Raw genomic sequence first — 21968 nt, 5'->3', positions numbered from 1 at the left:
ATAGTTTACTAAATTCAGGTATCGCATGGTTAGTGTTGCTAGCTGGGAAAATAGTGAATCACTCAAATATCATAACTGGATACATTCAACCTAAAACATAATTAGCCTATAACTCACTAATGATTAAGTCAAGTCAAGTTTATTTGTATAGTGCTTTTCACAATCTTTACAAGATTAACAATCTTATGGGTCCAAATCCCTAATGAGCAAGCCAATGGCGACAGTGGCGAGGAAAAACTCCCTATGATGGAGGGGAATAGGAAGAAACCTCGGGAGGACCAAGACTCAAAAGGGAACCCATCCTCCATTGGGCGGCCCGTTAGCACAAGTCCGTGGTGCGCAGGGTGGTTCTACAGTAGTAGTCACAGTTCTCGTTCCCCGGCCAAGTAGTCACAGTCCCTTCAGTGTAGATGGTGAGCCTCTGATAGGAACTAGCATCCGCACGACCTCTTGTGGCAATGGCACGTCCAACCCTGGCATCAGTACATCCACAGGCAGGTGCTTGTATCCGGATAGGTGCGTGTATCCAGCAGGGACCAGTCCCCTTCGGGTGGCCTGGTTAAATACACAAATCACACAAAAACACAAAATCTAATTATACAGACTAATACACAAGTCACACACAAACCACACAATCAGACTAAGCATACTGATGATTACATGAGTAACACCAAAGGTAAAATACAAGACAGTATGACTCCTTTGCAATTAAAACACAATCACATTACTGATAAATATAAAACAATAATACATATTTCACTAACAATTTACAAAATCATTTACATTTACGGCATTTAGCAGACGCTCTTATCCAGAGCGACTTACAAAGTGCTTTGCATTCAATCACAGAATTCATCCTAGGAAATAGTACGAATAGGCCAGAATTCAAGATACCATTGAGTCAGACTACTACTAAACCACAGGAGTCAATGTCATTACCTAGTGTTTTTGCAAGTTAGACATTTGCCAAGAAGCACAAATAACCACAGACAGACATACCATTTAAAGAACCACGGCAAGTGGTATCAGCTGAGTGCTCTGGTAAGAACTCAACAAACAGGTGGGTCTTCAGTCTACGATTGAAGATAGCAATAGACTCTGCAGTCCTAGCAGCTAATGGAAGATCGTTCCACCATCTAGGAGCCAGGACGGAGAATAGTTTGGAGCTTTGTCTTCCATGAGACTTTAAGCATGGAGTTTCGAGTCGAGGCAAGCTTGAGTTTCTGAGTGTTCGCTGTACGGATTGGCTTTTGACCATGGACATCATGTAGGGAGGGGCCAGTCCATTTTTGGCTTTGTAAGCAAGCATCAATGTTTTATATCTGATGCGTGCCGCTACTGGAAGCCAGTGAAGAGAGCGTAGCAGAGGAGTCACATGTGAGAACTTGGGGAGATTGAAGACCAGTCGTGCTGCAGCATTCTGAGTTAGTTGTAGAGGTCTGATGAGGATGACAGGAGCACTGATAATCTGCTGTTGATAACCAAAAATCCCATAATGGTCGAATCTGTAATCCTGATGGTTGTCCACGGTGATGATGAATAGTCCACGAATGGTGATTCTTTCGGGCTTTCCTCACAGTTCCTTGCACACTGACGATGGTGATTGTTCTAATAATCCCGACGATCGGTTCTTGATGCCGTTCAGTCCTCTGGTCTTGTCTCTGTTCTCTGGCGTGGATCATAAAGTCTCTCATCATCCTGATGCACATCTTGTCAAGGCTTATTATTCTGTCCTGGTCCACAAACTGCAGTAGTCCTCTTGTCCTGGGAGCCTGCGTGAAATTCAGGTTGCACAGCTGTCGGTAGTCTCTAATCCAGGAAGAAGCACAGGAGACCCACATGATGGACAGAACGAAAGAGACAGAAAAGCAGAATAAAGACTACACACAGCTTTATGTTTTCATGAGAAATCTGGAAGATGAGTTAGGGTTACACAAACCTCAAAAGATGAAACAGAGTGTTGGGGGAAAGAGAAGGGGCAGATGTAAAACGCTCCAGTGATGGGCACAGCAGTTCTTTTAGATGAACTGAATCATTAGAATCAGTTCACTAAAAATATTCGTTCAAAAGATTTGTTCACCGAATCGTTCAGTGCTTGGCAGGACTCCAACCCACATGGGTCCACTATAATGATTCAAATTGGACTTTGACATTTTCAAATTTTTTGCTTAAATGTATCATTTCTCTGTGTACATCACAGCATTAAGGATATTTTTATCAATCACAAAATCATATTTTCTCATCTCAAGCATTAGCTCTTTATAATTATTGGTCATTTTTTCAAGATCTGGGCAATGTTTTTCTTCAACCCCATTACGTACACAGTGGCAGCTCTCTGAATATGATCATAAAATGCATTTCTGAAGAAATCAATATTTTCATATTAATCAGATGTCCTCAACATTAATACAATAATTGTGAATACAAATACTTTTTGCAATACTAAGGTCTGAAATGTCCCTTTTCATGAAAGTGCTGCTATCTACATTATTACTGCCGTTTGGCCTGAGTCTTGGTGTTTCTTTTTACCATGGATAATGAAGCTTTCAGTTTGCAGCCTCTGCCTCCTGCCACCTCTGTACATGCGTCACACCATGAAGGAATTCTCCACACAGCTGTACACACATCTGGAAGTGCCATTCTGATGGTGTATGTCTCCAAAATAATAAGGTGGTCTGCATGTAGAGACTACAACATAATGAACATAATCATACATTTTGATAAATGTCATATTATTCCGTTTTTATGTCATGTCAGACAAAATGTTTTCATAATGTAACATAGACTTGATATGCAGACCAGGAAGTGATGGCAGTACTTCACATGTACTGGGAGACACTGGAAGTGTTATATAGTGTGGTGATGAGGCTGTTGGAACACAGGTGAATGAGAGGAGTATCCATGGAGACCAACAGTATTCAGGGGATGAAGCTCACTAGTGGCCAGAATGGTGCATGCGGCCGCTTCCCACACAGCATCCCTGAAGCAAGCAGAGCCAGTACAGTTTGTTTGCTGTGCACAAGGAACGCAGGACTGCAGGTGGAGAAGGTAGACATTAACATTACCTTCTTTCCTCATTATCATTTATTAAAAACTGCTTTAATTACCTAAGCTTACCAAAGTCTTTAAAAATGTATCACTCTATATTTGCCAACTGCTGACTAATAGGTGTTTGAGGGAATGCATGAGATGGGCATGGGCGAGGATCTGTACTATGATTAGATCAAAGGAGTTGGGACGAGATCTCCACAGTGGCATGGGTCCTCCACAGGATCATCATAGCTATAGCATAACTACTGACATTTAGTTAATTAACGGTGTTCAGTGTGAGGTTGAAGCGTGTACAGACTAAACTCCTAAGAGTTCAAGAGGTATAAGTGTATATTCTAAACTTTGCAGCAGTACACGGGCATTAAAGAATGTTAAAGGGAACCCCGGCTGGTAACACTTGTAAGCCTTAATATGATGTAATTAATCTAAATTATTAAGACATGTTGTAAAAAAAAAAAAAAAATCACAAAAGCAGCAAATTTATTTACAAATCAACACTTTTATTCGAAATATTTGACATATGGGCGCAGCCATGTTTTCTGACGCGCAATGCCTGCTGGGTAGATGACGTCAAATGGTTGCAGCGCGCTAAACTTGACTGCGGTTGGAAGGAGTTAATTAGTGATGGGATTTTCGGCTCTATTTTGAGATGCGGCTCTAATGGTTCTTCTTACTGTGGAGAGCCGGCTCTTGTCGGCTCCCAAACGGCTCCCCATATATATTTTTTACATTATTAATTAATAGCTTAAACCTAATTTTATAACATTTTGTTTCATTATTGACATTGTTAAGCACTTGTGATGAGTAAAAATGCTGCATAACAAGGCTTTATAAATAAAACTTTTATTATAACCAATTATTAAATTATCACAAAATAGCACCAAAATAGAACGCAATACAGCTTGGCCAATTGCCTGCTGTTTCCACAAAAAAAGTCGAGCTAACTTTTTTTCAGTGTTTTACCACCACATTATTAACTGAAAGCTGCGTGTGATTGGTCAGATGTGTGGAGCACACGCTTGACATGCGGGCCGTGGAGACATTCTTTGCAGTGTTGTCCGAAACGATATGTGGTAGTATAAAGAAACACCCTTTAAAAACAGGGGAAGGAACATTTACCTGACAAAAATTAATGTTGCATTGTGTTCCAGGTTTGAAAAGTGCCAAAGTAGGCTAAAGTACTTGAAAATGTAACTGTATTTTGTTTCACAACAAATAGCTGTCTGACTGAATCGATGTGATAAACAAGCAAATTATTTCGAATAATTTCGAGTATATGTATAAATATTTAAGTTTAAGGTGCTGGGAAATATTGAAAATGGCCTTTTTCAATATTGAAAAGTGACGTACAAGTGCTTGAATTCCACCTTGTAAAGGTGTATGAACCCGGCATACATAACTGTTCATTGCGCTGAAGAGGTGCACGACCTCACTTCGCACGGGGGTCCTCACGCACGGCGCACGGACCCTCGCGCTGGTATCAACTTAGCTTAAGCACCGACTGAGGAAATAAACTCTCCGCTCTCTACCACTGGCAGAAGCAGAGCAATACGTGCAAGGAGAGGGAGAGACAGCGAGGCACCGGAGGACAAATAAAAACGATGTTGGAAAAAAACTGTGGCACTTGCAGAGCACAAGCGCAATACTGAAGGAAAAAGCGGCTTCCAAATAGGATCCTAAAATGGCTCCCATTGTGGAGCCGGTTCCAATCGTTCACTTCAAAGCGCCGGCTCTTAGAGCCGGATCGTTCGCGACCGACACATCACTAGAGTTAATGTTAGTTAGCTGAGCTACCTTAAAAAAAACCATGCCACACTGTGTTGCCGTTGGATGTTATTTCCAGTCGAAAGGCAGTGGAAGACTGATATTAGTCTTCACAGTTTTCCCAAAGATAAAAAGAGGAGAAAAATTTGGGTAGCCAGGTGTAGCTAGCTGTGCTCAAGCGCGACGGCCAGTCACTGCAACCATTTGACGTCACTACCTGCTGTGCCCGTCAGCAGTTATAAAAATGGAGACCTACGTGCAGAGGGATTTTACAGAAAATCTAATAAATCTGCTACTTTTTGTGAATTTTTACAACGTGTCTTAATAATTTAGAGTAATTACACGATATTAAGGCTTACATATGTTATCAGCCGGCGTTCCCTTTAAGACCTGGAAATACCTAGAACAAGCAAGCATCATATAAATAAAAGTTAAGATGATTCATGTGTGCGTTGCTCATGGGATAATGAGACATACAGCAATTTTTCCAGCTCTATTCACTCCTACAGAACAATGTTTACAGAGTCCCTTGGCCACACTGATTGGGAAGTTTGGTCTCTCAAATGGATCCCTTGACTAAGTTGTGGTATTGTTTTTATTTAATTTATTTTTTACTAAATAAAAAACTAACCCTGACATACTAAATAAATGAACCATACTATAAAACATAAATGTAAATTAATTATCTACCCTGTTCTTGAGGTCATTGATGATCTGGGTTGTTATTAATATGCAGCATCTTGTCACTCACCCGGTTAACGTTTTCTAGGGTTCCTGTCCAAAAGGCCCCTGTATTTTTTTCCAGCAGGAAAGGTTTGGCTGGGTAGCTGATATCATGACCCTCAAAGGAGAAAGACACGTACAAACAGCTGATCCTGCCTTTCAGGCTCAAATGCAGTGGTCCGATACCACATCACATGTAACGGATGTTGACGTGCAGCTTGTAACTGAAAGTGGACTGAGAGTGATGGTTGTGGGCTCAGCAGCAACCTGTCTTTCCTCCTCATTCTGCTTCTTAACAGCACCCACAGAACCTCCATCAGGACCATCACCAGATGCAAACATCTTGGTCCGTTCTCTCTTCCAGGCTTTAAGCGAACTGCCTCGGAAAATCTGGGTAAAGAACTGCCGTTTCTTGCTCCTGGTCTTTTTCTTCTTCAGTAGACACACAGTCCCATTGAAGATGTCAAACTCCCCACCACAGATTGGTGTGGACAGCGCACTACCCTTATTCCCAGGTTGGGAAATACATTTTGTCAACTGTCTCTGAATTATTGGATCTCAACTGACAGGATGTGGAATTGTCACCTAAGGAAAAAAAATATTGATTAGTGTAGTGTTATCTAAATTTGATAAGAACAAGCTCTTTAGGCCTGAACCAACATTCAACAATCATTCCTTTGGTTTTCATTACATTACATGTGCATTTAGGGACTAATTAGGTTAATTAGGCTGCGAGCGTGAATACAACTAACAACTTCAGCAAAGGACTGCTGAAGTTGCTCGCCTTAAGTAGGCTGCAAACACCTGCAGCCTATTGTGCCTGATTGCCCCCAGGTCTAGCTCGCGGGCTCCTCCTTGTGGCGACCGGAGGAACGGTCCTGGGTCCAACCCTGACAGTATGGACAAGGGAAGCGTGGATTAAAATCTATTATAGCTTCCTTATTAATATTTTACATGGTGAGCATATCTCGATAGGCTGATATCATACATCAAATAATGCTTTCCTTATCAAATCATGCTTTCAGTACATGTGTTTATGTACATGTGTTTCAGCTTTCAGCCGTGTGTTTATGTTGTCTACGTCTAGTCGTAGACAGGGGGGGTGTTCCACAAAGCGGGTTAAGCGAGAAAACCCGGGTAAGTTAACTCAGAGTTCACGGAAACTCAAGGTTTTCCGTTCCAGAAACCGAGCTTAAAGAGAACCGGAGTCAGTTACTGTAGCAACTTATGCTCTGAAGCTAACCTGCTCGCTGGCAGGTTAACTTGGACCTGACCCAGAGTTACAAACACGTCATCATGACGTGTCCTTTCCTCTAGGATCATGTGGATATTGAAACTCAGTTTATTCGCTGAGTTCTTCGTCGGGAACGCCTTATAAAACCCCGAATAGACATAGGCCTATCATTTTCGGATTATTTTTTTAATGAACGTTATCGTTTTTCAGCACAATCCAATACTTACGTCAATAAAATTATTAAGCGTCACATTTCAAATATTACACATCGCGGATCAGCCCTAAATTCTCTCCAGATTGTTATACGTCGCTCTTCGTTTTTTGCTAGTGGAATTTTTTTTTTATAGTGTAGGAGATGCGGGATCTGTCAGCAAAGCTACTGTATGTCGGTCTGTCCAAAAACTATGTCTGGCATCAAAATGACTAGTGCCCAGTTTTGTGGTGTTTCCTGGGCTTAAGCCAGTTATGGACATCAAAGAGGAATTCCACAGCATCGTAGGTTTGTCTTTAATTCACACGGACAATAAAGAAATTAAGCAAAGGAGAAGCAGTAGGCTATATAACAAACTTCATTCCATTTACAATTTAAGGATTTCCTAGAGTGATTGGCTGCATTGATGGAACCTACATATGCTACCTATTCCAGCACCATTAGAACATAAAGGCGATTACATAAACAGAAAATCCATCCATAGCATTAATGTACAGGTACTAACCTTTATAATCCTTAATGAATAATGTACTTATCTTTAATGGTAACAAAACTAACGTAGCTATTGCCACCAGCCACTTTCCCTCAAACTGGACATATATAGACTTACCTCCCCCTGATTATATCTCAGATTTGCCACCAGTCCAGAGACCAGTCCACCAGCCCTTTGGCACCATGCACTTTATCCCTGTCCCATTTACCTACCTCACACACACTGTACATACTGTACTTATATTTTTATATTTCATACCTTATACTGTTATCTATTTTACATTTTTTTACCTTGCTTATTTAATGTCTATTGCCTGGCTTGCACCATGACCGTCTTGCACTATGTTGTCCTGCACTATGTTGTATGTAATTGCTGCTGTGATATTTTGTAGTATGTAATTGCACTGAGGCCTAGCCTAAAAGTGTTTCATTGTGCTGTACAACCCTGTTTCAGCATAATGATAATAAAGTTGAATTGAATTGAACTGACCGTTCTCCCCATCAAGATCATATGTGATGCTTCTCACCTCATCACAAATGTTGAAGCCAGATGGCCAGGATCCGTGTATGATTCCACACTGTACAACAAATCTGAATAGAGTAGGCCTGAGGTAGTGCAGTGTAATAGTTAAATCAGTGTAATGCAGTGTAATAGTTAAATCATTGCAAACCCTAGTGTGATTATAGGACACTATGACGGCCTCCTTCATGGAGACAGAGGGTATCCCTGCCTGTCCTATAGGCCTACCTTATGACTCCCTATTCAGATCCTGCACCTGGACCACAGTCCCGCTACAATCAGGCCCACAGCAAAACCAGGGCAAGAATTTAAATGATCCTAGGAATCCTCAAGGCCAGGTTCCAGTGCCTGAAGGGGCTCAGAGTTACCCCTGATAGGGTGTGCCACATAATAATGGCATATGTGGTATTACACAACATTGCAACTATCCAGGAAGAGCGACAGCCTACCATCTTTGACATGCCCACAGATGAGGAACCTTACATGCATGTGGGTGACAACAGAGATGGTGGAGTTGTCAGAGACTCCATCTGCAATCACTGCTTTCCACATTAAATCATGCACCACCACCCACCCCACCCCACCATCCACCCTGTAACCTTTTAATATACATTACAGTCAAATTCACTGTTATGTTTCATTATTTCATTTTTCTTGTAAATAAATATATTTTAGAATATATTTTAAGAATAAGATATAGTTATGTACTGCCATACCACTTTGTACTATATTCTTATACTTCATTTTTATCTGATGCCATGTGTGTTTCACACCACTCAGATTAGACCTGGAATCAGTAAGTGTTCAATTAAAAAATATTTAAAAACTCAATACAGTATTATAAAGGTGGAGAAAATAATAATATAATCGCACCCTTCTGCTAAATATAAAAATATCATTTTCACTCACGCATTAACTCTGTTGGCAATTTTTTGACATGCTGACTGCCTTTCTCTAGCAGCTACCGCAGTATTACATTTACGTTTAATAATATCTAAATATTCTGCATACGCAGTCATTAATACTCCTAAGCTACAGTGGTGTGAAATACGATGCTCGGCTGATTTTCGCGTTTAAGTCCATGATAAATCCTATTTATCTGCGTTCCATTAAGAATGCCTTTTATAGTTACGCGTGAACGCGCTTCTGTCTGGGTCAACCTACTCAGAGTTGAGCGACCCTGATTACTTTAACTCCGATCCGCCGTTTTGGAACGAAAACTCTGAGTATGTCAGATCGGGGTAAGACAACTCAGAGTTCAGGGTTAAGTTTAGAGTTTGTTAACCCCGCTTTCTGGAATACCCCCAGGATCTCCGTCGGTGTGGTTGTGTCTGAGTGTGTTCATCAGTCTCACCTGTGGCTCATCTCGTGAACACTCGGCGCTTATGTGGTTTGTCTATTTAATGTACGTTCGCGCATTGTCCCGTGCTCGTCTTTGTTAGTCATTTATGTCAGTCTTATACGTTCATGTGTGTAAGCTATACGTGCGCTGTCTGGACTATTTTTGTATTAAATAAAATAACATTTGTGGAAGACCATTGGACTCGTGCCTCGTCCGTCTCCCTGCGCCCAAACAAAGTAGGTGTGACCAAACATTTGACTTGTAGTGTAAACAAACCTGCTCTGAAAAATAAGGAAAGGTAAACAAACCACTAAAACCCAGTGAGCCCCAGTGTTTACAGGGCACATCCAGATTTCCTCCAGTGGAAACGTCATCTAAAGAATGTGTTGAATACAAAGTTGTCATTATTGTTACTGATAATCATTACTGCTAGACTGTAAAAGTGATGAAAGTACCTTTTTGAGCCTCTGGAATTGTCCAGAAAACAACGATGTTGCAATAACGCCACAGAGCTGGTGAACAGCTTTCTGTTAAGAACAACTGAAATTTTAATTATGTTGCAAGAAATACCTAACACAGCTACATAAATATAATTGCCACTTACCTGCTGTTTTTCAATGAGTGTGTGCAAGTACGCATCAATAACCTGCATTGTAAAATAAACAACCATTAAAGATTGTTATACTTCCTCTTGTAATACATTTTGACAGTGATTTGGTCTCTTACATCATCAGCCAGCCACTCGGTCCCATGCAGTGTACGGAAAGACGAATCAAACAGTTTATATGGTCCAACAACTGCCTCCACCCGACCACAGTCTTCTGCAGCCCACAACATTCGAACTGAAAGCACAGCATGAATGTCAAAGCATAGATATTTGTTTTTTCTAATCCCTGTACTATTACAGTTACATGGCCAAAAGCATGTGAATACATGAACACCATTCTCATTTGCCCTAGTTTAACGCCAGGGCCTTTCAAACCCAGGGCCATCTATACACAATTCCCTATGCCATTGCATGATGTAGAATTAAGATTTCCCTCCCATACAATGACCATGCCTGGCCAGATCAGTTCATTAGAAGAGGTATGCACATACTTTTGGCAACATAGTGCATCTGACAAACGTCCAACAGGTCTAAATGGCCAACGGGCCAACATGTATAGTTTGAACAGGCCAAATCCCTTTCATGCAAACTATAAACAAGGGTAGGCTGAACAAATGACCAACAGGTCAAACTTGAACACAGAACTCATTAACAACCTCTTTCTTGTATGCTTTCCTGTATGGCTGATGAACCTGGGGGATGCTTCAACAGTCAACAGTGGTAATTGTCACATACACTGTTGACTGGTATACAGAAAGCTGTGAAAGGCAAACTCATCATACTCTAATGATTGTGTAATTGAAAAAATGTCTGTATAAAGACTCATTGAATAATAAGGAATGGATCAAATAAACACTAAACAAGAAACAATATATTCAAGACCTATGTAGGCCTCAATTTACCTCTGTTGTTGCATCACAGACTTGAGTGTGTTTTTTAGGGGCAAAGTGGATAACTGATGGTCTCTGTGGCAGGTAAATGTCTTCAGTTAGTCTTTCCAAATCTCCTCCCATGGTCAAAGAGTTGGGGCCATCAGAACATGTGCTGGTCTCATTCTCTTTGAGGATCTTGTGAGATTCTTGAGTGGTGACTTGCCTGTCATCATTTTGGCTTCTTCTGTATGGCTTGATGTGGTTGACACCCAGGTCTACTGACGCACCCATGCGTCAAAGATGGCCACCGTGCGAGTATATACATTAATGTTATTAATATCTCAGCGATACAACATCGCAGGCACACGGTTAGAACGTGTTTGAAAACTGGAAACTGTTTTCAAAAAAATGTTAATTCATGCTTGAGCAGACTGGCCACAAGATGGCAATACATGACCGAGTTGAAGCACGCCCTTATATGGCTAATCCTTTTATGGCTTGCACAAGGGGGGGGGGGGGGGGGGGGGTTATTGCTCCTGCCTGTGACTGCTGTGACTGGCGGATTCAAGTGTCAGTCATTACATGACCGCTGACATCACTCACATCGCCCTTTACGGATGTAGGAGGGTTTTGGACGGCATTAGATCCGTTTCACCTCGGACAAACACGGAAATACACTTTGACGGCCGCTAGCTAGCGAGCTAGCGTCTACTCACCTACATGGCGATGGTGAAGGTATGTTGATGATCGATGACTAATAGAATGTTATTTTGCAATATTGATCACTATAATAGCGGGCGATCACAGATAGGGTCGCGAATTTCGCGATGGTCCCGTGTAGTTAGTTCGCTAGCTAGCAGCTAGCTAGCATCTGGCTAGCTAGCGTCTACTGATGAACCTGTGTTGATTTCCTGAGGGGTTTATGAAAAATATAAACGATCGATGACTAAATGCAATATCGATCACTATAATAGCGGACGATCACAGATAGGGTCGCGAATTTCGCGATGGTGTACTGTAGTCCTGTTTGTAGTTCTATGTAGCATCTAGCTAGCTAGCGTCTACTGATGACCCCCATATTGTAGGCCTGAGGAGAGACTCGTGACCGATGACCTACGACCTCAGGAAACATATCGCCCTTTGCGGAAGTTTTGGCCGCTTTTTGACGCCTGAGGTAAACAAACCGGTTTTGCTCAGTAGTTTACTACTACTACTACTAGCCCTTACTACTACTACATAGTGGTTATGAACCTATGTTGATTTCCTGAAGGGTTTTATGAAAAGTATAACAGATCGAAGGCTAAATGAATGTTATTTTGCAATATTGCTCACTATAATAGCGGACGATCGCAGATCGGCTCGCGATGTGTTACTAGCTGTCTAGCTAGCCTCCTGGCTAGCTGGCTGGCTAGCTAGAAACTGCTTCTGTGCAAAATTCGTAATTTATTCTTTATAAAATTATTTTTACTTATTTTTTTATTATTTCGTATTTGTCTTTTGCCTATATGCTTGCTTTGTAGATGTGAAAGTATAGTATATAATAATCTAGATGAGTGGATATGGTTTTGGCTAAGCTGATTTAGCCTGTAGTTCAGGAGTTTGATGGGAGTTTCGTAGTTTGGTGTACACATTTTTGTACACTAATTTATACTTGTATACTACTATATATATTACATGTTTCACTATTTTTGTGAAGCAAACCCTTGAGCAAACATATTTCAAGCAACAATATTATTGATCTTTTAGTAAATGTGTAATTTCATATAAAATATGAAAATTTTTGAAAATATGCCTCATATTTCCAGGTTTAGGACCATATTATTTATTTATGCAATACTCTAAGTCAATGTAACCTCATTAGGAAGAGAGCTGAGATTGTTCTGAACATTTTGATATGAGACATGTGGGTAAAATGCTATAATTAAGTATGTTTAGAGACACATTTATGTAACCATGCTTAAACAGCAAAAATGCCCATAGTGTATGTCTGTGTCTCTCTCTGTTCAATAAAAACAAGTTGCTGTGCGCAATTGGCTGCCGCTTCTCGCCGGTGTGTGATTGGTTGTCTGAGAGGTAGCTGTCTTAACAATTGTAAAGCGCCTTGGGTATCGTGAAAAGGCACTATATAAATTGAAACATTCATTCATTTATAAAAAAAATTAGACATACTTCATTCACAAATTCTCTTCCCTGATCAGAGAGTATTCTATTTGGACAACCATGTCTATATAAAATTGAGCAAATATTTCGTCCCACTTCAGCTGTTGATTTTGTCTTTATTGGGAAAGCTTCAACCCATTTGGAAAAGTAATCTGTGGCTGTCAGGATATACTGGAAGCCATCGGCAGTTTTTGGAAGCGGTCCTGTCCAATCAATGCCAATGAGCTCCCAGACAGCAGATACCTATAAATGTAAAACATACATGTTTTATTTTACATTTCAACATTTTTCTTAAAAGCTGTTGTATATTATAGAGATACCACTGGACATTTACTTTTATACACTCCAATGGCTGGGCACCAGTCAAAGGTTTTCCAGTTCGCTGGCACTGATCACATTCCAAGACCTTTAAGAAAGTCACTGTTAATATTTATGCAGATTTATCAACAGCTCAAAACACACAAGAACGCACTTCAACACATACCCAGTTGTCAAGATCAATGGTCATGCCAAGCCAGTAAAATCTGGAGCACACTGCAGCTCGAGTTTTCAGGATGCCTGAATGTCCTCCAATCGGAGAGGCGTGAAATTCCTGAAAGCTTTCTTGCCTCTTCTTTGGATTTTATGGCTTTTCTACTTTTAAAGAAAAGCTGTCCTTCTGCATTGAATATTCATTAACATTCATTAAAGTCGTATAATAATTAAAGAGCTACCTTACCAAGACACTGGCTACATTTAAACAAATAAATGCTCACCCTTTTCAGTAAATTTGGAAGCATACCTCCTCAAATGTAATTTTTGGGAGTTATTATACCCAGATGGGTATGATCCCTGAGAGAGGAAGTTGAATACCTCATCCCACCTGTTCTCCATAGCTATATATGGATAGGGAGAGAGAAGAGATGGGATAACTTTTATAATTTTATTTGGATGTAAAATGGTACATTTCATAGTACATCTCTATTATATATAGAGTACTGAGTATAATGTGCTATATATCTTATCTTTTGTTTGTTTTTAAGGCATGGATTACAGTGAAGTAGAGAGCATGGAAAGAAATCTCTTAAATTTTGCGCTGACCATTCTGAACATTCTAGAAAAGTGGAATAACATTGAGCTGTTGGTATCCTGGAGCTGAGCTTGAAACTCTATGGCAGTGTTTCTCAGTCCTGTTCCTAACTGCTCCACACAGTTTTAAATATTCCACGATTCAACACACTAAGTATTGAATGTACATGATCTAGCTCCAACTGCTTATCAAACAAACGGTTTATTAAGTCACTAGTGAAGTGGATTATGTGTGTTGAGCTATGTGAATTACCACAAGTAGGATTAAGAGACACTGCTCTAGGAATGAATATATTGGCAAAACAGAGTCCCCAGAGTCAGTCCTGTCAACACTATACTTTGCAGTTTTTTTGTGTTCCTCCAATATGACAGTTTTTTACTTAGTTAATGAGCTGAATCTGGTATTATAAATGAGGAAAAGCACTAAAATATGCATGACATGGGGTCTCAGTGACTGGGTTGGAGTCTCTGTTTGTCGTTAAGTTCAGATGTTCACTGTTTTTGACTAACAAAAGTTAAGGGGTTTGTTGACAGGTGACAGATATACATGTCTCAGGATTATGTATAACTTGAGCATTATTTTAATGTCAGTGATAGCCTATCCATGTTCTGTATGCAAAATCTATTGTCATAAAATAAGCAAACGGGTCCAGGTTCCATTCTTGGGGTTCTTATGCCATGCACATTTTTTTTCTCCATTTTAAAACACTTTTTTTACTCGGCCCCACCCACATTGATCTTAATTTGCTAAATAGGTCAATCAGGTTTTAGAAAAGGTAAAACACAACGTGTGATATAGGATCCCCAGGACTGGTATACGGAACCCCTGAATTAAACAAAGTCATTACTAATTTTGCTTACCCTCTTACAGATTGGACTTTCTGATTCAACTCCTGTTGTGCTGAGACACGCATGCTGTTCACATGTCGCAGACACTGCCCTATGCAAACGTATAGTGGCTTTGCTTTTTCAAACTGCACATTTTTCTCAGCTCAGTGTGCCAGTTGTTCCCCCTGTACACAGCTGTACTGAAACTGAACAGTGCTGGCACAAACCTTGGACAATCGTAAGTTTATAATAATCACACTAGATGAATGATCTAATTTAATGCACTTCTTCTTTCGGCTATTCTCTTTCAGGGGTCACCACAGCGGATCAAACTCCTCCATCTGGCCCTGTCCTGAGTGTCCTCCACTGACACCCCAGCCACTCTGATATCCTCTACCACTGCATCCATAAACCTCCTCTTAGGTCAAGAACTCCACTGCTGTCTCTCCCAAACATTTCCATGCCTCCACTGGAATATCATCAGGTCCAACTGCCTTACCACACTTCATTCTCTGAATTGCAGCCCTTACTTCCTCCTTGCTCACCTGAGGCACTTCCTGATTCACAACCTCTACCTCTTCTAACCTTTCCCTTTCATTCTCTTGATTCATCAGCTCCTCAAAATACTCCTTTCACCTTCCCAAGACACTCTCCTCACCAGACAACACATTTCCATCTTTATCCTTTATCATCCTAACCTGCTGCACATCCTGCCCATCACAGTTTCTCTGTCTGGCCAATCTGTACAGATCCTTTTCCCCTTCCTTAGTGTCCAACTTCTCATACAGCTTGCTATATGCCTTCTCTTTAGCTTCTGCCACTGCTCTCTTTGCCTTGCGACACATCTCCTTGTACCTCTGTCTACTTTCTTCATCTCGCTGAAAATCCCAATTCTTTTTAGCCAACCGCTTTCCTCTCAAACTTTCCTGAACTTCCTCATTCCACCACCACGACTCCTTGTCTATCTTCCTCTGTCCTGAGGTCAAGTACCTTCCTAGCCACATCCCTCACTGCATTTGAAGTTTCATCCCAGGTATCCAGAACACCACCACCATTACCCAGTACCTGCCTCACCTCATCCCTGAATTTTACACCACAGTCCTCATCCTTTAACTTCCACCACCTGATCTTAGGTTCCGCTCTCACTCTCTTCCTCTTCTTCACCTCCAACATCATCCTACATATCACCATCCTATGCTGTTTAGCTACGCTCTCCCCGGGTAAAACCTTGCAATCACTAACCTCTTTCAGGTTTCGTCTCCTACAGAGGATATAGTCGACCTGTGTGCATCTTCCACCACTCTTATGTTACCCTGTGCTCTTCCTTTATCTTAAAGTAAGTGTTAACTACAGCCATCCTTTTAGCAAAATCTACCACCATTTGTCCTTCCATATTCCTTACATTAACACCATATCTACCCAACACCTCCTCATCATCACTGTTCCCTCCACCAACATGTCCATTTGAATCTGCTCCAATAACCACTCTCTTCATTAGGAACCTGCAAAACAACTTCATCTAACTCTCTCCAGAATTCTTCTTTCTCCTCCACATCACAACCTACCTGAGGAGCATAAGTACTGATGACCTTCATCATCACCCCATCGATCTCCAACTTTACACAGATCACCCTGTCACTTACTCGCTTTACCTCCACTACACTCTTACTAAATTCATCCTTCAGGATTACCCCTACTCCATTTCTCTTCCTGTCTACACCATGATAGAAGAGTTTGAAGCCACCACCAATGCTCCTGGCCTTGCTCCCCTTCCACTTGGTCTCCCGTACACACAGTATATCTATCTTCCTCCTGTCCATCGCATCAGCTAGCTCTTTCCCTTTACCTGTCATAGAGCCCACATTCAACGTACCAACTTTAACCTCCACTTTCCTGCTCTGCCTCCTCTCCTTCAGCTTCAGAACCCTCTTCCCCCCTCTCCTCCTCGTCCCAACAGTAGTCCAATTTCCGCTAATGCCCTGCCTCGACCGACCCGGTATGGAATTTCTGTTTTTGATCCGCATCATTTGATTTGGCGCAGTTTTTACACCGGATGCCCTTCCTGACGCAACCCTCCCTATTTATCCAGGCTTAGGACCGGCACTAAAATACACTGGTGTGTGCACCCTAGTGGCTAGGTTATCTAATTTAATGCACTGCCTGAATTAAATTACAGCAACTTTTGTCCATATTATTAGGGTGTAAAGCCAGGAGCAATCAACAACATGGTGATCACAAAACCTGTGCCAAATGGAACATCTCAAGGTGGAGTTAGGTATGGTGCTTAATTACTTCTAATTAGACATGCAATTGTGCAGTTTAGCTGCTCTACCACAAATGTATAGTTACAATTAACTTTAATTTAAATATTCTAATTTAATATTAAACTAAATGCTTATAGTTTGGGATATTGTCTGTACTTGAATTTGTAGGAGTGGACTCTACAGGGGCATGGTGACCACTATAGGCATGGCATCCCACAAGCCAGCTGTGCAGTGTGCATTTGGTATGGTGCAGGAAGGCAGTGGTCTGTCATATCAGCAGCCTGTTTTACCATCACGACACATCACTCTCCACCCTGATGTGCCATCAACCCCACTTCTTCCTCTAAAAGACCACCACCTTGATGCACCCACCTGTGCTTTTGTGTGCACTGAACAGGAACTCTTTCACCTGAAGTCTTTGGAGGTGTCACTTGATATGGCTCACAGAATTGAGATGTCAACTCTGGCTCAAGCCTAGAGTAACAGCGTCACGTTTTCGTGAGGTGTGCCAAGTCAGAGGGCATAGCTCTGCAGAGTCCCTTGCTGAACGCATCATCAGAGGTACCAGACGGACGGCTGAAATGAAGAGAGGTCTAGAGATGGAGTCCGGAGCAGCATCTGAGTATTGCAGGATACTCAATGTAAATCACACACCATGTGGCCTCATCATCCACCCAGATGCTCCCTGGCTTGGTGCAGCCCCTGATGGTGTCATATTTGACCCCACTGAATACCCCCAGTTTGGCTTGGTCGAGATTAAATGCCCTAATGTGAAGAATTACATTGACTGTAAGTATCTGTATATGGAGTACGGATGTTCAAAACTAAAAAAAGACATGCGTATTACTAGCAGATTCAAATGTCAGTTACTAATCAGTGGGCTTCACTGGTGTGATTGTGGTGTGGGCTAAGGAGGATTTTTTTTTTGTGGAGCGTGTTTATATGAATGCAGATGTACAGAGACAAATTCGTGAGAAGACAGATTTATTTTACTTCTACACATATATGACAAAATATCTGTCATTGAAATGTTAACATGTTCTATACAGAATCTTTTTTAAATCAAATGTTCACTTATTTAACAGTATTTGAGCTTTTCTTAAACAGCACAATGTGTTTTTGATGTAAAGAACCTGGAAATATGAAAAAAGTTTATGAAAAAAATATTTACAGTTACAAATGAAACTGAACAGTGCTGGCACAAACCTTGGACAATCGTAAGTTTATAATAATCACACTAGATGAATGATCTAATTTAATGCACTTCTTCTTTCGGCTATTCTCTTTCAGGGGTCACCACAGCGGATCAAACTCCTCCATCTGGCCCTGTCCTGAGTGTCCTCCACTGACACCCCAGCCACTCTGATATCCTCTACCACTGCATCCATAAACCTCCTCTTAGGTCAAGAACTCCACTGCTGTCTCTCCCAAACATTTCCATGCCTCCACTGGAATATCATCAGGTCCAACTGCCTTACCACACTTCATTCTCTGAATTGCAGCCCTTACTTCCTCCTTGCTCACCTGAGGCACTTCCTGATTCACAACCTCTACCTCTTCTAACCTTTCCCTTTCATTCTCTTGATTCATCAGCTCCTCAAAATACTCCTTTCACCTTCCCAAGACACTCTCCTCACCAGACAACACATTTCCATCTTTATCCTTTATCATCCTAACCTGCTGCACATCCTGCCCATCACAGTTTCTCTGTCTGGCCAATCTGTACAGATCCTTTTCCCCTTCCTTAGTGTCCAACTTCTCATACAGCTTGCTATATGCCTTCTCTTTAGCTTCTGCCACTGCTCTCTTTGCCTTGCGACACATCTCCTTGTACCTCTGTCTACTTTCTTCATCTCGCTGAAAATCCCAATTCTTTTTAGCCAACCGCTTTCCTCTCAAACTTTCCTGAACTTCCTCATTCCACCACCACGACTCCTTGTCTATCTTCCTCTGTCCTGAGGTCAAGTACCTTCCTAGCCACATCCCTCACTGCATTTGAAGTTTCATCCCAGGTATCCAGAACACCATCACCATTACCCAGTACCTGCCTCACCTCATCCCTGAATTTTACACCACAGTCCTCATCCTTTAACTTCCACCACCTGATCTTAGGTTCCGCTCTCACTCTCTTCCTCTTCTTCACCTCCAACATCATCCTACATATCACCATCCTATGCTGTTTAGCTACGCTCTCCCCGGGTAACACCTTGCAATCACTAACCTCTTTCAGGTTTCGTCTCCTACAGAGGATATAGTCGACCTGTGTGCATCTTCCACCACTCTTATGTTACCCTGTGCATGTAACCCATGTAGCCTATCTGTTGACCTGGTGTGCTAAACCTTAAGCACATTCTCTGCCTTACACTCATTTAGAAATTCTAAAACACACTTTTTGCAAAACATTAAACACAGTTGTTCACATAAGACATTCAAACATTCAAAACTGAAAATCATGTGTTTCTTTTGGAAAACACTGCCACGCAACTGCTACACTCACCTACCAAAATCCATACCCAGTCCTCCTCACACGTTACAACACTTGAGCTATGTATGTTTAAATCAATAGTGGTTTAAATTGATGTCCACACACTCAGTCTGTATTGTCTATCTTTTTGCAGGCTTCTACCCAAGACGATTGCATGCAAGCACCTACAAGCACCTGGGAGATGGTCTGACTTGCCAGTGGATGTACTGATGCCGGGGTTGGATGTGCCATTGCCACAAGAGGACGTGCTGATGCTCCTACCTGAGGCCCAACATCTACACCGAAGGGACTGTGGGAACTAGAACCATAAATGTAGAACCACCTTTTGTCCACAAATACGGACTTGTGCCAACAGGCTGCCCAATGGAGGATGGGTTCCCTTTTCAGTCTTGGTCCTCCCAAGGTTTTCTTCCTAATTTTTTATTTATTTATTTAAACTTTATTTTACCAGGGAAAAATCCCATTAAGAACCTCTTTTTCAAGGGAGCGCTGGCCAAGATGCAACAACAGCAATACAGTTACAGCCAACAAATAAAATTACAAAGTTAATTAAAACAGGTGCATGTGAGGGAGGCTGTCTCTCCCTCACTTCCTAATCCCCACCATCATCGTGGGTTTTTCCTCGCCACTGTTGCCTTTGGCTTGCTCATTAGGGATCTGGAGCCATACGATTGTAAGGCTGCTTTGTGACAACATGTGTTGTAAAAAGTGCTATATAAATAAATTTGACTTTGACTTTATGATCACAGTGTACCCTTCTTCTGATGGCTACTTCCAGCAGGATAACTCGCCATGTTATAATTCATGATTCATCTCAGACAGATTTATTGAACACAACAATGAGTTCCCTGTACTCCAGTGGCCTACATAGTCAGATCTCAATCCAATAGAGCACCTTTGGGATGTGGTGGAACGGGAGATTCGCATCATTGATGTGCAGCCGACAAATCTGCAGCAACTGCGTAGCAATCACATGATGCTATCATGTCAACATGGACCAGACTCTCTGAGGAATGTTTCCAGTACCTTGTTGAATCTATGCCACAAAGGATTAAGGCAGTTCTGAATGCAAAATGGGGTCCAACCTGGTACTAGCTGTAATGGTGGTGAACCCGAGGGTAGAGAAGGATCCATTAGCAGGTGTAAAGATGTTGAATTTTAATATAGAAAAACAATGAACTGAAGTCCCAAAAGGGGACGACCCCAAAGGGTAGACAGGCAGCAGCACAAAAGGGCAAGACAAAAACGGGAGAGTCAAAAACCAGAGAAGACTAAGAGCAGCAGACAAAGGTAACAAAAGGGCCAAACAGGCAGGAGGATCAAAAACACAGAGCAAGGATCAGAAACCAGAACATCAATCAGAGAAATACACAGGATCACAGCTTGGTAAAGACACTCAGAGAGGCAATACTTCGCACTGGCGACTTGTGAACAGAGTCCTTAAGTAGGGTGTGGTGAATAGTAAATTAGAGTCAGGTGTTCTGGTCAATATTCCAGCGATGGCGCCCTCTGGCGGTCACGGGCGTGATTGCCATTCCTGACACTAGCAAGGTGTGCCTAATAACGTGGCCGGTGAGTGTATATAGCCTACTATATATACTATATTATATAGTGTATATGATTGTGATGGAAATTGTGTTATACTGATTACAAGAGAATTGTGAAGTGTGATTCAGTATGAAATCATGTGCTCATGTGTATGTGTGTATTATGACCTATGTTAAAGGAATGTGCAGAGGTAGAAAACACTCTTATCTGCCTTGACCCGCGGACCCATCAGCTGTTTCTATAAGCTGCTGCTTATGCTAAAACATGAAAACTACTGTCAGGAGAGAATGCACATGTAAGGCAAAAACTGTCTACTGTGCATTCTGCCTTGTTTCTCAGTGTGCCCAAATGTACTGTAAACATGTGATAAGAACCCCGCCTACTAAACGGTATAAAGGAGGGGGACGGTTCTCTCTCCTCTCAGCTTCTGTTCTAGACTGAACTTTCATGCTTATTTTGTCTATTAATAAATTTCTCTTTTAACCACGCCTGAGTCCTCGTATATTTCAGAAATTTCCACGACAATGATAATGAATTACATGAATGGTTTATACCTATTATTTTTACATTTTAATTATGACCAAAACTGCTATATTTATTTAAAATATCATGGGTATACATTCAACATAATACTAATGCTACTCCCACCACTAATAATAAAACTACTGTAAATGTTTTGTTAATTTTCCTTAGCTCAAGGACAGTAACGTTTCACTGGGGGCCATCCCGTTATTTACCACTAGGTGGAGTATGGATGCCATGCAGGGCTAAATGATCACTTAATTCTACATATTTTAAA

General features: G+C 41.4%; 2 long non-coding RNA genes across 8 annotated transcripts; one reads left to right on the top strand and one right to left on the bottom strand.

The window, feature by feature from the left end:
• Positions 1-123: 123 nt before the first annotated feature.
• On the bottom strand, positions 124-11929 carry LOC143522816 (uncharacterized). Of its 5 annotated transcripts, XR_013133157.1 has the most exons (8): positions 11533-11929; positions 10847-11091; positions 9793-10179; positions 5567-6123; positions 2800-3033; positions 2530-2688; positions 1000-1809; positions 124-555 (listed from the first exon to the last, which is right to left on the bottom strand). It is a non-coding gene; the product is annotated as an uncharacterized LOC143522816 (long non-coding RNA). The 5 variants fall into 5 exon arrangements; XR_013133169.1 differs by lacking the exon at positions 10847-11091 and having other exon boundaries at positions 11533-11928; XR_013133143.1 differs by lacking the exon at positions 11533-11929 and having other exon boundaries at positions 10847-11268.
• On the top strand, positions 11432-20361 carry LOC143522731 (uncharacterized). 3 transcript variants are annotated; one of them, XR_013133128.1, is made up of 4 exons: positions 11446-11551; positions 11902-11990; positions 15184-17147; positions 17305-20361. It is a non-coding gene; the product is annotated as an uncharacterized LOC143522731 (long non-coding RNA). The 3 variants fall into 3 exon arrangements; XR_013133122.1 differs by lacking the exon at positions 11902-11990 and having other exon boundaries at positions 11432-11551; XR_013133141.1 differs by lacking the exon at positions 11902-11990 and having other exon boundaries at positions 11482-11551; positions 14916-17147.
• Positions 20362-21968: the final 1607 nt, after the last annotated feature.

Source organism: Brachyhypopomus gauderio, chromosome 1 (genome assembly GCF_052324685.1).
Source record: "Brachyhypopomus gauderio isolate BG-103 chromosome 1, BGAUD_0.2, whole genome shotgun sequence".
NCBI lineage: Eukaryota > Metazoa > Chordata > Actinopteri > Gymnotiformes > Hypopomidae > Brachyhypopomus > Brachyhypopomus gauderio.
This window is presented reverse-complemented; position numbering and strand designations above follow the sequence as displayed.